The sequence below is a fragment of the Vitis vinifera genome, chromosome 5 (assembly GCF_030704535.1).
Source record: "Vitis vinifera cultivar Pinot Noir 40024 chromosome 5, ASM3070453v1".
In the NCBI taxonomy this organism is placed as follows: domain Eukaryota; kingdom Viridiplantae; phylum Streptophyta; class Magnoliopsida; order Vitales; family Vitaceae; genus Vitis; species Vitis vinifera.
In genome coordinates, this window is record NC_081809.1 from 9276507 (window position 1) to 9291083 (window position 14577).

Below are 14577 nucleotides of genomic sequence, written 5' to 3' on the forward strand. Positions count from 1 at the left end.
AGTCAATTGATGAATATTACTAAGCATGTGCTATAGACAATGATAACCTTCATTTTTTTAAACAATATATATAATTTTAAAATTACAAGTAGGTTTGGGAAATATTTTCCCTATCCATTTGAAGGTTGAGGGTAGTTACTTTGAAAACAGTATTATGGTTTTGTTTAACTAATCATTATTGAGTTAAAGATGATATCTTGACAATGGAAAGTGCAATTGTGATGCAGTTTTAGCTAAAGAATTGTCTTCTAGATGTTTTTTTTGTATGCAATGCTCCAACAAAGAGAATACCTCGTTCACTCTCCAACTCCCTTAGAAAATGTTGCTTTCCAAATAACTACTAACATATCTAGGTGGTTGGTTGCTGAAGTAATTAGATATTTGAATAGGTTGCCACATGTAGAAAAACAACTTGTACAATGGTACACTTGGTGGTTGAAAGTTGTCATTTTTGCTTCATTTTATTAGGTGATATTAAATAGAACAATAATAGGCAAGAGGGAAAGTCAGTCTAATGTGGATGATTACACTCATTTAAAATGGATCTATGTATGACTTTACAAAATATGAAATGGAGATATGGACATGATTTATAATATTTACATTTCTCAATGGAGTTTACCCTAATTTGTTTAATTAAGTTTTCATACCATTTCCTACTTAGTATAGATTTTCATCAATTAACGTGAATTAGTTTTAATTAAGGCACCATACTATATCCTACATATGAGAAAGGTTAGTTAATTAACCTGAATTAATTTATATAAGCTATGTTACTATATCCTAGTTATTACAAATTTTAATCAATTAACCTTAATTAATTTAATTTTACGTATGATGCTATATCCTACTTATGATAAATATTTGTCAATTGACCTGGATTAATTTAAATGTTGTTATCTTACTATATGCTAGTTATTCTAAAATTTAATCTATTAACCTTAATTAATTTTAATTAATATCCTACATATGAGAAAGGTTAGTTAATTAACCTGAATTAATTTATATAAGTTATGCTACTATATCCTAGTTATTACAAATTTTAATCAACTAACTTTAATTAATTTAATATGCTATATCCTGCTTATGATAAATATTAGTCAATTAACCTAAATTAATTTAAATGTTGTTATTGTACTATATGCTAGTTATTCTAAATTTTAATCTATTAACCTTAATTAATTTTAATTAAGGCATCATACTATATCCTACATATGAGAAAGGTTAGTTAATTAACCTAAATTAATTTATATAAGCTATGTTACTATATCCTAGTTATTACAAATTTTAATCAATTAACCTTAATTTAATTTTATGTACGACGCTATGTCCTACTTATGAAAAATATTTGTCAATTAACCTGAATTAATTAAATTAAGTTATCATACTATATTATACTTATTATAAATTTTATTTAATTAACCTCAATTAATTTAATTAAGCTAGATCCAAAGATTTTTTCATATAATCAATGATAAATTAAATGACAAGTATGGGAAATTTGAAATTAATGAAATAACAAAAATAATGTTTCATCTATATAGGACATTAATTTAATTAAAATGTCTCAATCTCAAACTATATACATTTCCATCTGCTAGCAAGGTTGACCGATCTGGGAAACCCACTTATAACCTTCAACCCTTCCTTCTACTCTTCCATTCAACTTCATCTTCCCAAAATACCTCAACCCAAAATCAACTTACCATGGCACCAAAATGAGCACCGGTCGAAGCAAGCTCCAACACCAGCAAAGAAAAGAGACCGGAGGTAGCAAAGATGACTGGGACCAAAGGAAAGAGATCGAATGTACCAAGGACCAGCGACAGTAAACAGAAGACCCCGGAGGTAGCAAAGAGCAGCGCCAACAAAGGGTAGAGAGCGGTGGTGGATGAAAATGTTGAGGTTCGTAAGAAGGCCACAGTTGATCGAGCTACGTTCACAACCCTAGAGCTAGCACAAAGATTTAATCTTCATTTTTCCAATCAGGTTGTAATATCAGGTAGAAACATTGATTTTTCAAAGCTCAGTTATTTCCAATTTGATAGGCTTTTCACGAGAATGGGTTAGTTTCCTATTGTGTCCGTGAAAGAGTTTCTTTATCCTAGGGTTGTGAAATGTTTCTACTGCAATATGAAATTTGAAGAGGAATGACTGATTAGTACAACCGTTAATGGTGTACAAATCAATTTTGATGTCGCTCAACTTTGTCAAATTTTAGACATTCCAAATGAAGGAGCTTGTTTGTATGAAGCAAAGAAGTGGCCAAGGGTGGAAGGTTTCAAACTTGTAGAAGCTATACAGAGACTCTGTGGTTATTAGAAATCTGGTAGACCAACATCTCATTCATTGACTGTGTTGAGTTGCATCCTACAACACATGATCTCGTACATTTTTATCCCTAAATAAGGACATCGAGATGATGTATCTTTCTTGGAGGCGTTTTTGGTTGACAATATTCTGACAGAAAGAAAGATTAATATGGGTTACATAATTTTCCGCCATATGAAAGCTTGTTCATTAAGCGAAGATTTAGTACTCCCATATGGCATGTTTATCACAAAGATTGTGAAATACTTCAATGTGAATTTGTGTAACAAGACAGACAGGAAGAAACTAAAATCATTTGATACATATGATTGGGCTTCACTTCGTCGCAGGCATTTTGTTCAAAAAAAAAGATGGCTCGTAAGGAAAGAAGTCTTTTGTTCCCCCTTCAAAGGTAGATGTGTCTTTAGACAACGAGTCCTCCCAAGATAAGGAATATGAAAATTAGGATGTAAAGGGAAAAGGTTCTGAAAATGCAAATGTGACAGCAATATCGTCAAACAATGGTGTAAGAGCTACGTCAGTTATAGATCATCCTTCAAAAATTGGTAGGAACGAGGTTGAGGCATCGGATAACCTTAATGCCCAGATTAGCTCCCTTGGTACCCGCTTAAAGGAGATGGCGTTAGCCAATGATTGACATTTGACATCTTTGGAGCAGTGCATTGATGGTTTCCAAGAGGAATTCAAAGTGGGTATGCAGGTTATACGAGCCTAGCATGATGAGTTGATGGTATTCTTGCGAGCCCACTTCCTGCTTCATGCCATGGGCTATAAATGACCCTTTCTACATTTTCCACTAGTTATATAGCTAGTAAAGTTTGGTTTTTTTTTTTTTTTAGACATTTGGCTAATGTAATTGACATTTTCTATTTATGACTTCCTCCTATGACTTATTTGGGTACTGATAGGCCATTCACATAAATGGCATAAATGTTTTCCCTCAATGCTGATGATGGTATATGGATGATGTAGTTACTTATACATTGCTAGATTTAGAAAGTAATATGGTACTTCTAACTTAATTTGAAATGTGTCATGTGAAGATTGGAATTTCCAACAATTTAAGATTCTTTAACACTTCTTTTCTAGATTTATAATTGTGGGTGGACATGATATAAATGGGTTTCCATTGGAATGACATGAATTTTTAAGTCTTACGTTATTGATTGTCCAATCCCTATAAAAGGGTTTCCTCCTCATCACATGGGGGTAATGGTAGTTTGCTAACCATGGCACAGCGGGCCTGATCCTTAATACTACTATATCCTACATATCCGAGACTTGAACTCCTGCTTCCATGGTTGTAAACTACAAATATATTTTGGATCAATGGTTACTACTCATAAGAATTTATGGTTTTTGTATTTTATTTTCTAGTTTTCTTGCTTATTTTATTTCCATCTACGTGAAGATGTTTTTTAACTAAAAAATAACAACTTCAATAAGAAGAAAAAATAGGTCTTTGTCATCTCTATATGAATTACAGGAATACTTCTTTTTAAGTCTAGTCCTAACCTTGTTTGTGCTGAAAATGAAGAAGTAGCTAAGGAGAAAAGGCAAGTAACAGATCATAGTGCGTATCACTATGTGTATTACTCAGAAGTACTTCCACACCTTCTCTAATTATGTATTACTCATAAAAAGAAGCAAGAGAGTAACCTAGCTTATTATGATAAATATAGAAATGATCTAGGCATGGAAATAGATCAAGAGTATGATTTTTGTATATAAGATTTATGCATTATCTAATCCTTCATTCCATTCTCCATTATTCAGGATACATAAGACACAATTCAAACCGACGTGAAACCAATGAATGTTGGAAGCGTCTAGAGGTATCATTAGTTGTTAGTGAAATGTTGTGTAAGATTTATGCATTCCTGAACAAATCACTGGATCACAAACCTAAATGACAGAAAAAGGATAATTGTGTACCGGTCGACCACTATATGAAGCGGTTGCAATTTTTTTGCTACCGATAGACACTAGCCCTTTTGGTGCTTCATCAGAAGAAATGGCAGTGTCTACCGGTAGAGAATATAGGTCAACCGGTAGCATTTAACCGATCAACTGCTTCATATATAATGTATGAAGGTATTAAATTATTGGATTCATGCATAGATTGTTCTATTATTATTAGAAAGTTGTTTTTTTAGCCATGTGATTAGGTAAAACATGTTATGTTCATATGATCAAGTACATTATGGCAAGGCAAAGTTAATTGGAAAAACCCTATTGATCCTTGAGAAGATGTGGAAATCTGGTTGTGAACCTGATGTGGCAACTTAGATGATTTTGATACGTTCACTTTGTAATGCTCAGAAAGCCGACATTGCTTTGGAGTTTTACAAGGAGATGGTCCATAAGGAAATAGGATTAGATATGAGTTTGTATGAACTGTTACTTATTTGCCTAGCGGGATGTGGAGATATTGTTGGGGTTCAATTGGTTGCGGATGACATGATTAGGCGTTCTCAGATTCCTAAACGAGATGTTTTTTCATGCATGCTAAAGAGCTTTTGTATTGTAGAGAGAATAAGAGAAGCCTTAGAATTGATTCATGATCTAAATGATAAAAATTTGACTCTTGAGCCTAATGATTTTGAGACATTGGTGAAAGGACTATGTAGGGCTGACAGGATTACTGATATAGTAGAAATTGTTGATATAATGAAGAAAAGAAAATTTATTGATGCTAAGGTTTATGGGATTATTATCAATGGATACTTAAGGAGAAATGATATTCCTAAGGCATTTGATCTGCTTCAGACCATGATAGAATCCGACTATTTACCTACAATTTCCACATACACCGAGCTAATGCAGCATCTCTTCAGATTGAATGAGAATCAGAAAGGTTGCAAGCTATATGATGAGATGTTGGAAAGAGGAGTTGAACCAGATAGTGTGGCGATCACAACTATGGTTGCAGGTCATGTTTGTCAAAATCATATATTTGAAGCATGGAAAGTGTTCAATAGTATGCAGGAGAGGGGCATCAGAGCTACTTGGAAATCTTATTCAATGTTCATTAAGGAGCTCTATAAAATTTCAAGGACAGATGAGGTTATCAAGGTTCTGAATGAAATACAGGCATCCAAGATAACTATTAGAGATGAGGTATTTAATTGGGTAATATCTTATTTGGAGAAAAAAAAAGAAACAGAGATGGTAAAAAAAGCAATGCCGATGCAAAGGACATGTAAACTTTACCCTTAAGAACACAAGGAATTTGGTAGTATTGTCCCCAAGAGACAACCGCATAATTTGGACTTCAATTTTAATAAATTGGAGTGAGGAATGATGGATCTTCATCTAGTAGAGCACTTTCCAAAGACTTATAATGACTAGAACCTACAAGAAATTTGTAGGATTTTATCAACCTCAATGGATTGGTGCCTAATTGAAGAAACTTTGGAGAAATGCATTGTTTAGTTCACATCACAACTTGTTGTCGAGATTTTGCATAATTGTAGTCTGCATAGTCATGCTGCATTACTTTTTTTCTCCTAGGTAGGAAAGAGAGATGGTTCTAGCCACACCATAGAGACTTGCAACATAGGAATAAAAATCTCAGGATGTAGCAAAAATTTTAGAAGCATGAGGTACCTCTTTTTTGAAATGAGAAGAAAAGGTCACCCAATAACACCAGATACATGGAGAATCATGATAATGTAGTATGGTCGAGCAAGCTTGACAGAGATTGCTTTGAGGAATTTTGTAGAGATGAAAGCTAATGACTGTAAACTAAATGGCAGCACATACAAGTACTTGATCATATGTCTTTGTTTTTGGACTATGTACCTGTGATTAGGTACCCTCCCCATTCTCCACTTCTTTGATGCTTTAATAATTTTTTGGGACTTCATATTGCTTGGATATTGTTTAAATGAGTTCATTACACTTAAGGGGTGTTGAAATGATGCATGGAAAAATCAAACTTAGAAAATACTTAGGCAAAATCATTAATTGGGCAATCTATGTCATAATTGGGCAATACCATTTGAGTGTACGAATCATCGGATCAAAAACCTAAATGATATCAAAAGGATATTCATGTACCGATCGACCACCATATGAAGCAGTTGCAATTTTTTTGAAACCGGTAGACATTGGCCATTTTGGTGCTCCATCATAAGAAATGGCAGTGTCTGTTGGTAGAGAAAATAGGTCAACTGGTAGAATTTAACCAGTCGACCGCTTCATAGATAATGAAGTAAGATGATAAATTGTTGGATTCATGCATAGATTGCTCTCCACTTATTAGAAAATAGTTTTTTTGGGCATGTGATTAGGTAAAACCTCTTCTGTTCAGCTTCCATGGACAAGGTGACCTCAATGACAGTAATCCTAGTGATTTTTAGTCAGCTATAGAGGAGCCATTTCTTGTAGAAAATGGTTTTATAAAGAAGCTGATAGAGGAATCCTCACATTCTTCGTACCCTCCCCCTCTCCACTTTTTTAAAAATTTAAAATTATTTTGGGACTTCATATGACTTGGATATTGTTTAAATGAGTTCATTACACTTAAGGGATGTTCAAATGATGCTCAAAAATATCATACTTCAAAATTACTTAAAAATTAGGAAGGGTACGAAAAATGTGAAGAATCCTCACATTCTTCGTACCTTCCTCATTCTCCATTTCTTTGATGCTTTAATAATTTTTTGGGACTACATATGGCTTGGATATTGTTTAAATGAGTTTATTACACTTAAGGAGTGTTCAAATGATGTCCAAAAAAATCATACTTCAAAAATACTTAGAAATTAGAAAGGGTACGAAAAATGTGAGGAATCCTCACATTCTCAGTACCCTCTCCATTCTCCATTTCTTGAAAATTTAAAATTATTTTGGAACTTTATATGCCTTGGATAATGTTTAAATGAGTTCGTTACATTTAAGGGGGGTGTTCAAATGATGCCCAAAAAAATAAAACTTCAAAAATAATTAAAAATTAGAAAATGTACAAAGAATGTGAGTACTCCTTACATTCTTCGTACCCTTCCCATTCTCCAATTTTGTGATGCTTTAAAAAAAATTTGGTACTTCATATGGCTTGGATATTGTTTAAATGAGTTCATTACACTTAAGGGGTGTTCAAATGATGACCGAAAAAATCATACTTCAAAAATACTTAAAAATTAGAAAGGGTACGAAAAATGTGAAGAATCCTCACATTCCTCGTACCCTCTCCATTCTCCATTTCTAGAAAATTTAAAATTATTTTGGAACTTCATATGTCTTGGATAATGTTTAAATGAGTTCATTACATTTAAGGGGTGTTCAAATAATGCCCAAAAAAAATCAAACTTCAAAAATACTTCAAAATTAGAAAAGGTACGAAGAATGTGATGAGTCCTCACATTCTTCGTACTCTCCTCATTCTCAATTTCTTCGATGCTTTAAAAAAATTTGGGACTTAATATGGCTTGAATATTGTTTAAATGAGTCTATTATACTTAAGAGGTGTTCAAATCATGCCTAAAAAAATCAAACTTCTAAAATACTTCAAAATTATAAAATGTACTAAGAATGTGAGGACCCTCCAATGCTCCACTTCTTTCATGCTTTAAATATTTTTTGGGACTTCATATGGCTTCAATATTGTTTAAATAAGTTCATTACACTTAAGGGGTGTTCAAATAACGCCCAAAAAAATTGAACTTCAAAATTACTTATAAATTAAAAAGGGTACGAAAAATGTAAAGAATCCTCACATTCTATATAACCTCTTCCCCATTCTCCATTTCTCTGAAAATTTAAAATTATTTTGGGACTTCATATGGCGTGGATAATGTTTAAATGAGTTTTTTTACACTTAAGAGTTGTTCAAATGATGCCCGAAAAAATCAAACATAAAAAATACTTCAAAATAAGAAAATGTACGAAGAATGTGAAGAGTCTTCACATTCTTCGTACCCTCCTCATTTTCCACTTCTTTGATGCTTTAAAAAATTTTTGGGACTTCTTTGATATTGTTTAAATGACTTCATTACACTTAAGGGGCATTAAAATGATGCCCAAAAAAATATTACTTCAAAAATACTTAAAAATTAGAAAATGTACGAAAAATGTGAGGAATCCTCACATTCTTCGTACCCTCCCCACTTTTTCTTTTTTTTTTAAATTTTAAAATAATTTTGAGACTTCATATGGCTTGGATATTGTTTAAATGAGTCCATTACACTTTAGGGGTGTTCGAATGATGCCCAAAGAAATCATCCTTAAAAAATACTTCAAAATTAGAAAATGTACGAAGAATGTGAGAAATCCTCACATTCTTCGTACTCTCCCCATTCTTCACTTCTTTGATACTTTAAAAAAAATTTGGTACTTCATATGGCTTGGATATTATTTAAATGAGTTCATTACACTTAAGGGGGTGTTCAAATGATGGCTGTAAAAATCATACTTCAAAAATACTTAAAAATTAGAAATTGTACGAAAAATGTGAGGAATCCTCACATTTTTCCTATCCTCCCCATTCTCCATTTTTTTAAAATTTTAAAATAATTTTGAGATTTCATATCGGTTGGATATTGTTTAAATGAGTCCATTACACTTTAGGGGTGTTCAAATGATGTCCGGAGAAATCATACTTCAAAAACACTTCAAAATTAAAATAAGGTACGAAAAATGGGAGAAATCCTCACATTCTTCGTACCATTCCCATTCTTCACTTCTTTAAGGTTTTAAAACTTTTTTGGGACTTTATATGGCTTGGATATTGTTTAAATGAGTTCATTACACTTAAGGGGTGTTCAAATGATGCCCGAAAAAATCATACTTCAAAAATACTTAAAAATTAGAAAGGGTACGAAAAATGTGAGAAATCCTCACATTCTTTGTACCCTCCCCATTCTCCATTTCTTTGAAATTATAAAATAATTTTGGAACTTTATATGGCTTGGATATTTTTTAAATGATTCCATTACACTTTAGAGGTGTTCAAATGATGCCTAGAGAAATCATACTTCAAAAATACTTCAAAATTAGAAAAGGTACGAAGAATGTGAGAAATCCTCACATTCTTCGTACCCTCCCCATTTGCCACTTCTTTCATAGTTTAAAAATTTTTTGGGACTTCATATGGCTTGAATATTGTTCAAATAAGTTCATTACACTAAGGGGTGTTCAAATGATGCCCGGAAAAATCCTACTTAAAAATTAGAAAATGTATGAAAAATGTGAGGAATCCTCACATTCTTCGTACCCTCCCTATTCTCCATTTCTTTGAAAATTAAAAATTATTTTCGGACTTCATATGGCTTGGATAATGTGGAAATGAGTTTGTTACACTTAAGGGATGTTCAAATGATACCCAAAAAAATCAAACATAAAAAATACTTCAAAATAAGAAAAAGTACGAAGAATGTGAAGACTTCTCACATTCTTCGTACCCTCCTCATTTTCCACTTCTTTGATGCTTTAAAAATATTTTGGGACTTTATATGGCTTGGATATTGTTTGAATGATTTCATTACACTAATGGGGTGTTAAAATGATGCCCGTAAAAATCATACTTCAAAAATACTTAAAAATTAGAAAGGGTATGAAAAATGTGAGGAATCCTCACATTCTTCGTACCCTCCCATTCTACACTTTTTAAAAAATTTAAAATAATTTTGAGACTTTATATCACTTGGATATTGTTTAAATGAGTCCATTACACTTTAAGGGTGTTCATATGATGCCCGGAGAAATCATACTTCAAAGATACTTCAAAATTTAAAAAATGTATGAAGAATGTGAGAAATCCTCACATTCTTTGTACCCTCTCAATTCTTCACTTCTTTGATGCTTTAAAATTTTTTTGGGACTTCATATGGTTTGGATGTTGTTTAAATGAGTTCATTACACTTAAGGGGGTGTTCAAATGATGCCTGGAAAAATCATACTTCAAAAATACTTAAAAATTAGAAAGAGTACGAAAAATGTGAGGAATCCTCACATTCTTCGTACCCTCCCCATTCTCCATTTGTTTAAAATTTTAAAATAATTTTGGGATTTCACACATCGCTTGGATATTGTTTAAATGAGTCCATTACACTTTAGGGGTGTTCAAATGATGCCCGGAGAAATCATACTTCAAAAATACTTCAAAATTTAAAAAGGTACGAAGAATATGAGAAATTCTCACATTCTTCGTACCCTTCCCATTCTTAACTTCTTTGATGCTTTAAAAAAAAAATTTGGTATTTCATATGGATTTGATATTTTTTAAATGAGTTCATTACACATAAGGGGTGTTTAAATGATGCTTGGAAAAATCATACTTCAAAAATACTTAAAAATTAGACAGGGTACGAAAAATGTGAGGAATCCTCACATTCTTCGTACCCTCCCCATTCCCCATTTCTTTGAAATTTTAAAATAATTTTGAGACTTCATATGGCTTGGATATTGTTTAATGAGTCTAGTACACTTTAAGGGCGTTCAAAGGATGCCCGGAATAGGGATGGCAATGGGATGAGTCTTTTTTAGTACCCGCCCCACCCTGCCCCTAATGGGACAGGGTTTAATTTTAATAAACGGGTTTGGGACAAGTTTGGAAATTTTTTTTAAACCCAGGGCGGGTTTGGGTATTGTCCCACCCCGCCCCACCCCAATTATACATAAAATTAAATTTTAAATTAAATTAAATTTAAAATTTAAAATTAATAATTTTTATTTTATTATTTTTAATATATAGATAATAATAAAATATTTTTAATAAAATAAGTTATAAAAAATATAATAATTTCATTATTTATAAAATATATTTACTTTAATATAATTAAAAATTTTAAAATTATTTTTTTTAAAAAATTCAAATTCAAAAAAATGTTAAACGGGGCGGTATGGGAATTTATCATACCCGCCTCCCCAGCCTTGCCCCGCCTCGCCCCATTTAATTTTTAAAATGGGACAAGAATGGGAATTGTTTCAAATAAACGGTGCAGAGTTGGGATGGGGATGACCCGTCCCGAACCCGCCCCGTTGCCATCCCTAGCCCAGAGAAATCATACTTCAAAAATAATTCAAAATTAGAAAAGGTATAAAGAATGTGAGAAATCCTCACATTCTTCGTACCCTCCCCATTCTTCACTCCTTTGATGCTTTAAAAAAAATTTGGGACTTCATATGGCTTGGACATTGTTTAAATGAGTTCATTACACTTAAGGAGTGTTCAAATTATGCTCGAAAATGTCATACTTCAAAAATACTTAAAAATTAGAAATAGTACAAAAAATGTGAGGAATCCTCACATTCTTCGTAGCTTCCTCATTCTCCATTTTTTTGGAAATTTAAAATTATTTTGGGACTTCATATGGTTTGGATAATGTTTAAATGAGTTTGTTACAATCAAGAGGTGTTCAAATGATGCTTGGAAAAATCAAACTTCAAAAATACTTCAAAATTAGAAAATTTAAGAAGAATGTGAAGTCATTTTCCACTTCTTTGATGCTTTAAATTTTTTTGGGGACTTCATATGGCTTGGATATAATTTAAATGAGTTCATTACACTTAAGGAATGATCAAATGATGCCTGGAAAAATCATACTTAAAAATTAGAAATGGTACGAAAAATGTGAGAAATTCTCACATTTTTCGTATCCTCCCCATTCTCCATTTCTTTGAAATTTTAAAATATTTTGGGGACTTCATATGGTTTGGATATTGTTTAAATGAGTCTATTTCACTTAAGGGGTATTCAAATGATGCCTGAAAAAATCAAACTTAAAAAATGCTTCAAAATTAGAATCCTCACATTCTTCGTACCCTCCCCATTCTCCACTTCTTTGATGCTTTAAAAACTTTTTGGGACTTCATATGGCTTGAATATTGTTTAAATGAGTTTATTAAGGGGTGTTCAAATGATTCCCGGAAAAATCACACTTCAAAAATACTTAAAAATTAGAAAGGATACGAAAAATGTGAGTAATCTTCACATTCTTCGTACCCTCCCCATTCTCCATTTCTTTGAAATTTGAAAATAATTTTGGGACTTTGTATGGCTTTAATATTGTCTAAATGAGTCCATTACACTCAAGGGGTGTTCAAATGATGCCCGAAAAAATCAAAATTCAAAAATACTTCAAAATTAGAAAAGGTACGAAGAATGTGAGGAGTCCTAACATTCTTCGTACCCTCCCCATTCTCCACTTCTTTCATGCTTTAAAACTTTTTTGGGACTTTATATGGCTTGGATATTGTTTAAATAAGTTTATTACACTTAAGGGGTGTTCAAATGATGCACAGAAAAATCATACTTCAAAATTACTTAAGAATTAGAAAGCGTACGAAAAATGTGAGGAATCCTCACCTTCATCGTACCCTCCCCATTCTCCATTTCTTTGAAAATTTAAAATTATTTTGGGACTTAATATGGCTTGGATATTGTGTAAATGAGTTCGTTACACTTAAGGGGTGTTCAAATGATGCCCGGAAAAATCAAACTTCAAAAAAACTTCAAAATTAGAAAATGTGTGAAGAATATGAGGACTCCTCACATTCTTCGTACCCTCCTCATTCTACCCTTCTTTGATGTCTTCGAAATTTTTTGGGACTTCATATGACTTGAATATTGTTTAAATTAGTTCATTACACTTAAGGGGTGTTCAAATAATGTCCGAAAAAATCATACTTAAAAAATACTTAAAAAATAGAAAGGGTACGAAAAATGTGAGAAATCTTCACATTTTTCATACCCTCCTCATTATTCATTTCTTTGAAATTTTAAAATAATTTTGGGACTTCATATGGCTTTGATATTCTTTAAATGAGTTCATTATACTTAAGGGGTGATCAAATGATGTTTGAAAAAATCAAACTTTAAAAATACTTAAAAATTAGAAAGGGTACGAAGAATGTGAGGATTCCTCACATTCTTCATGCCCTCCCCATTCTCCGCTTCCTTTATGTTGTAAAAATTTATTGAAACTTCATATGGCTTGGATATTGTTTAAATAAGTCCATTACATTTAAGGTGTGTTCAAATGATGCTCGGAAAAATAAAACTTAAAAAATACTTAAAAATATGAAAAGGTACGAAGAATGTGAGAAATCCTGACATTGTTCGTACCCTCCCCATTCTCCATTTGTTTGAAATTTTAAAATAATTTTGGGACTTCATATGGTTTGGATATGATTTAAATGAGTTCATTATACTTAAGGGATGGCCAAATGATGCTCGGAAAAATCAAACTTAAAAAATACTTCAAAATTAGAAAGAGTACGAAAAATGTGAGGAATCCTCACATTCTTTGCACCCTCTCCATTCTTTTAAAATTTGTTTTGGGCTTCATATGACTTGGATATTGTTTAAATGAGTTCATTACACTTAAGGGGTGTTCAAATGATGCTCGGAAAAATCATACTTCAAAAATACTTAAAAATTAGAAAGGGTATGAAAAATGTGAGGAATCCTCACATTCTTTGTACCCTCCCCATCCTCCACTTCTTTGATGTTTTAAAATTTTATTGGGACTTCATATGGTTTGGATATTGTTTAAATGAGTTCATTACACTTAAGGGGTGTTCAAATGATGCTCAGAAAAATCAAACTTAAAAATTAGAAAGGGTACAAAGAATGTAAGGAATCCTCACATTCTTCGTGCCCTCCCCATTCTCCACTTCTTTTATGTTTTGAAAATATTTAGGGACTTCATATGGCTTAGATTATTTTTAAAAAGATTTATTACACTTAGTGGGTCTTCACATGATGCCTAGAGAAATCAAACTTAAAAAAAACTTAAAAATTAGAAAGGGTATGAAAAATGTGAGGAATCCTCACATTCTTTTTACCCTCCCCATTCTCCACTTCTTTTATGCTTTAAAAATTATTTGGGACTTCTTATAGCTTAGATATTGTTTAGATAGATTCATTATACTTAAGGGGTGTTCAAATAATGCCCGAAAAAATCAAACTTAAAAAATACATAAAAATGAGAAAGGGTACAAAGAATGTGATGAATCTCACGTGCCCTCCCTACTCTCAACTTCTTTGATTTTTGTAAAATAATTTGTGTCTTGATATGACTTGGATATTGTTTAGATAAGTTCATTACATTTAGAGGGTGTTAAATGGATATCGAAAAATTCAAAATCAAAATTTACTAAAAAATCACTGAGGGGTTTGGATTTCATATTGTTACTAATTATACCTTTTTGTATTTTTAATATTTCGATCAATTTTTTGTGTAATTCAATTTAAACACTAATAAATAATTTATTCATATTTTTCTCAATTAATAATTAGTA